The sequence below is a fragment of the Camellia sinensis genome, chromosome 1 (genome assembly GCF_055761805.1).
Source record: "Camellia sinensis isolate YWXY chromosome 1, ASM5576180v1, whole genome shotgun sequence".
Taxonomy (NCBI): Eukaryota; Viridiplantae; Streptophyta; class Magnoliopsida; order Ericales; family Theaceae; genus Camellia; species Camellia sinensis.
Genome location: NC_138961.1, coordinates 118193622 through 118199368, shown reverse-complemented (window position 1 = coordinate 118199368; position 5747 = coordinate 118193622).

Here is a 5747-nt window from a genome sequence, read left to right as displayed (position 1 = left end):
AAAAAAAGAAGGTTAGACCTACCCAAGCCTGAGGCCAGGCCCAAGCCCATTGGACTGGTCCAAGGCTCGAATACCCCTGGGCTTAATTTTTTGGCCTGTGGGCCGGCCTGGCCAGGGCCGAATTTTGGCAGGAGCCTGTGAGGCTCGACATTGGCCCGCCTTGTTGCAAGCCTAGGTGGGCCGAGTCAGGCCGGGCCGGGCCGGGCTGGGACAGATTTACACCCCTACAGCTTGCATGAATCACAATCGATTTTTTAAATACATGTTTCATGCATACTTGGTTTAACAATGCAGACCTGAGGAAAATGAGGTAATTAACAAATTTACTATACTTTTCTCCATTAGATTGTTTATGTTCTTATCTTTCATCATATTTTAATCCAACTTACAAACCAAGATAAAAAGGATACCCGGAGGACTATATATCAACACACATTATAACATACACTTGTGTTACAACAATTTGTCTTGAATTCTTCAATTGGTGATCTTCGGGTTTTCAAAACTTAGCAATGATCTTGTCTATGAAGAACAGAAAATTTGGTACTTCAAGTCGCGCTACTTAGTCGTTTTCCTAAAGACAATATTTGCACTCACTAAAAGGTGTGCAGTGAGTTACAACTAATTCGCCTCCATAATACAATGAAGCCTGATTTAAAGATCAATTCTACTAGCGTCTACACCGATGACAATAGATTAGAATACTCTTGATATAATTAAGAAAACCACTGATAATCAAGTGTGCAGAATTTGATTACCAGTAAGAAAAGCAGAAACTTGCTTAAGAAACTCTTGATTGAAAACTCTAAATCAAGAGAGAGAGAGAGAATTGCACGAATGCTTTATGAATTTTGGATGGATGGAAATGACTGGTTTCGCAGCCTATTTATAGGCCTTAATGCATCTGATTGAATGGTCATATCCCTTGATCACATCCGATCAACTCTGATCGTTGGATCGACGATCTACGGTGCAGATTATTCTCACACCAAGTAGATGCCTTGATTGATCATACTTGATCATGATCTGGTGCCATCTCATCCCTACAATCACGCGCATCTCTAATCAACGGCTATGATAAAATCGCTCCAGATCGGATACGCAACCGTGCGATCGGTTGATTGACTTATCGCCAACGGATGCCACATCATTGCCACGCAGAGCCGATAGTATTCCATGTAACCCATGCTACATCAGATCCACGTCATCGCCCTTATGGCGCCTTGCATCTATGGTAAGTGCAAAGTGCGCCATCAAACGCCACACAACCCACTACCCACGCCACGCGCATGTGCGTGTTTAGATGGTGCGAAGCACTATCCTTGCGGTGTGAGTGCATGAACACTAGCATCCATCCCACAATTCCATATTCAAAAGAATATTCCATGTAGCACTTTATTAAGTACTCCATGTTTTCCTATCTTTACAATGTGGGACAAAGTCCCCAAGCTTATTTCAAGTTTTCTAAAGAAAATAGGAAATGTTTCGAATACACCCAAAAACTAAACAATAAATTTTGAAAACCTATTTTGAAAATTTCCTAACATTCCCCCACCATTTTCAAAATATCAGATGATGATTCTTGGTTCACTTGGTAGCCTTATGCATAAATGAAGACATCTTACAATTTGAATCATCCACTTAGTGAGGACACCTCAAAGTTAGTCAAGATGGCATAGTAGACTTGTCTTTGAACTAACGATTGTATACGACTAACTGGACATGTCTTACGCACAGTATAGGTTAACTGAAGTATTCAAACAAACCGACACATGGATTGGCCTTGTGTCTATATCCTGTTTCATGAGTGCTTTAGAGTCAAACCCTTGGACTCATAGGAAACGGCACCACCTCCTATACTCACATAGGTAAGCTTACTAAGAGTACTACTGTAATTTACAGTACCCTAACAACCCATTTGTAAGCTTATTAAGAGTTTGCTAACTCATCCTCTTCTTTTCACATTATAGGTACCAAGCACTTTAACCTTGGGATAAAAATGAACTAAAACTAAGTGCTTGCAATCACGATATATAGCGTACTTGGGCTCATTGAACTCATGACTCGATGTTTTTTCAAGCGTTGAGTTGAGTTTTCACCATGAGTAATTATGTTAAGTGGGCTCAAGACCCATCCCCTTTGATGTTTTCTGCACCAAATCCCTTGCAAGTCCCTTTGTTAAGGGGTCAACCAAGTTTTCACTTGACTTTACTTAACTAATGGTAATTACACCTTTTGTGATTAATTACCTGACACAACTATATGCCTGGACTTTCCATTATAGAGACGGCTATAAGCCTGTGATAGAGTTGCTTTATTATCACAATGTAAAGATATTGGTGGCATATGTTTTGGCCATATCTTAACCTCTAACAAGAGATTCCTTAGCCACTCTGCCTCTTTGCTACAAGAAGCCAATGCTACAAACTTTGACACCATAGTTGAGTCTGTTATGCATGTTTGCATCTTAGAACCCCAAGACATAGCTCCTCCTCCAAGAATAAAAATCTAACCACTCGTAGACGAGTGATCTTCACGGTCAGTTATCCAACTAGCATCCTGTAGCTCATTTTTCGCGCTCCTCGGAGGGGTTAGTCTCCTGGAGTATGATAGCCTACAGTGAAGACGACAACATTAGATTAGGAATACATGACTAATATACATGATTTATATACTGATGAAGAACTCTCCTTCTCCTTTGATAATAAGATCCTGAACAGCGGCCTATCCGCCCAATATCTCTCTACCTCGAAGGACCTTCAAGAACAGGAAAAAGGCCCTACAGTTCGGACTCCCATGGTTCTGAATCTAGTTTCACAAGTGCAATGTGAAACAAAAAAACACAAATGAGAGTTCAAATCCAGAAAATCTTAGAAAATCCATTTATTATTAGTGATGCCTAAAATGGACTACATTGCTAGATTTCAAAGTCGCTACCTAAATATTTTGGAATGCTTTGATTTTATATTTGTTTGAAAAGAGTTTTGAATATGTGTTACTTGAATGAAAAACAAGCTCATATGTATATTTATCAAAGTCGTTCCAAGTTAAGTGAAATAGCCTTTATCCATAGGCATTCAAAGAGGTATTTCAAATAAGCGCATAGCCTCATGGTAATATGCTTGACATGGCAACACAAATACATATGTAATATGCTAAAGCAAAAATGCTTACCTAGTACTCAACCGAGACAAACCAAAGAAAAGAAAATAATTAGAAAAATGCATGGTTCTAAATATGTAAGTGGCCAATGCTATGCATACAAGAATGCAACTATTAGGTTCGGCTTATTAACATGGATTAACTCAAAACATGCAGTAACACACGTATTCAAGTAAGTAACGACAATGATATTCAATAATGATTAATCGAACCTTATGTATGCAAAAATGGATACAAAACATGATAATGATATGAAACGAAAACATGAAACCAAATGCAACCATGGTAAGCATATTAATAAAAAGGAGAAAGAAATGGGGGTTGGAAGACATACAAATATTACAAGTTGGCCCTTGCACAAGAGGGTCTGAATGAATGTTCTAATTAACTAATTATTACAAACACAAACAAAAATGAATAAACTAATTAATTAACTATTACAAATTCGAACGAAACCAAAGCAACTAATTAATTACAACATACGAATCTAGAAGCTACTAATCTAATGGACTTGAACGGAAGGCGAAGAACCACATGTGCACAACCGAGAACATCTTCCAGAAACCTCTCTGTTTGTTGCCAGAATGTACTTTGTTTACAATTAGAAAATTGTTCTATTTTGGCCTCAGGATCTACTCTATTTTGCTGTAAAAACACCATTGCCTGTACAAAAATTGGTGGCCGGTGGGCCTAAGAGAGTGGTCAGCTGCACAGAATGATGGTCGGCCAGCCACTGATTATGGAGAATACCCTGCTGCAACAGAGCTGAAACAGAGCAAAACAGAGTGTTTCCAAAAGATGTTTTTCCCCTCTGCCCTTCCCTATCATGAAGGTGATCAATGGAGGAGGGGATTCAATTCTCAAATCATTAACCATCTCAAATTTGTTGCATGATGCTTTTAGAATTGATAGGACAAGAGCTTAATAAATAAAACAAAAGATAGATAATAACTCCTCCCTATCATAGAGTTACCTCAAGGGAGAGGGTAGAGTTGCTTCATGAATCACCGAACATCACTAAAATAGTAAGCGATGATTCAAGACGCAATAGGTCCAATATAACGTCCGACTGAACCTAATCAAATTTTATTATCTTTTTACCCATTTTTTACTCCAATTTTATTAGACCTTTTTACTTTACCTTTCCATTTTCTTTATATTTTCTACCTTTTTGTCCGAAGGTGATGATTACGTTGACTAAGTCCAAAACAATAAAGAATAGCAAGCCTGATTTAACCCGAGAAATGAGCTTTTTAAGCCCTTTTCTATGAGAGAAACTACAAAGGAAGAATCAAACTCATTTACAAGTGATAATGGATTTGGAGTCAAACCCAGAATGAGTGATAGTGACTCCAAATCCAAACCCGATAATGAGTTATAATGAATCTTTCCTTTGTGATTTCCAAGGGTCTAACTAAAAAATTAGCCCGTTAGAAGTAATGCACTGGAAATAAAGGGGAGTTCCAAACAAGGGATCATGCTTAGCATAAGAGAGATGTAATGCCCTAGTAATGAACCTCCGAAGAGATTAAACCATTTAACATGATTGGTCTCTTTCTTATACCTTGAGCGGCGATCTTTTGTTTGATATAACTCTTAATCAAAAGAAACAAAGAAAAGAGGGAGGTTGTAGATTATGAATGAAAAGGTGGATGATTACAATGATATGAATATATATATATATATATATGAAAGCTATATAAAATGAAAGAAAAGGCTATCAACTCAAATGGATTGGATGCTATAGCCTATACACCAAATCTATGAGGACTTACAAAAAACACAAGTGTAATATTCGAAGCATAAATTAAATAAACACATTAAACAGCCCCTAAACTCCAAAAACACAGTGGCCAAAACCAAAAGAAACAAAGTGGGAAAAAGCGAAGCAACAGGCTATGGAATTGGGCCTAAGGAAGGATGGCTAACCCCTTATCTTTTTTTGACTTTAAATCACATTTTTAAACTTAAAATAGCTTTGAAATCAGTATGAAAATACAAGAAAAATAGGGAGAAAAGATGGGTAAAGAGTTCAAACATTTCCCCTTTAAAGTGAGGATGTTCTTCTTAGTTGGCAAACCACAAGCTTAACACTCTCTAGGACATGAAATTTTCTTCAAGAACCTCAGCAAAAGCCTCAAGTTTAAGCTTCAAAGGTGTATATGAAGTGTATGTATATTGGAATAGAGGAGAGAAGTGTGTTGGACAAGTTATGGCTCTTGGCAAAATTTTCTAACCCCAAACCATGAGGGGGCCTTATATTTATAGAAAAACAACATCTCATGTCGAAAATATCTGAAAGAGGACAGCTGGGTTGGAGCTTGTGCATGGGAGCAGCTACAACTGTCAAAATATCTTCTCTCAGTAAACACAGTCGGCCAGCCAATTTATTGTACATCTGCTTATTAATTGGTAGGCCAACCAATTATTTTAGCCTTGCTGCTCACTGAGTGGTCAGGCTAAAAAAGAGTTTTGGTCCGAATGCAATGGAAGGCTTGGGTTTGAAGCTTAAAACCGAATTCTTTTGCTTAAGATTCGAACAATTTGCATGACGTAACTTTCAACATCGAGTGTTCAGAGTGAGG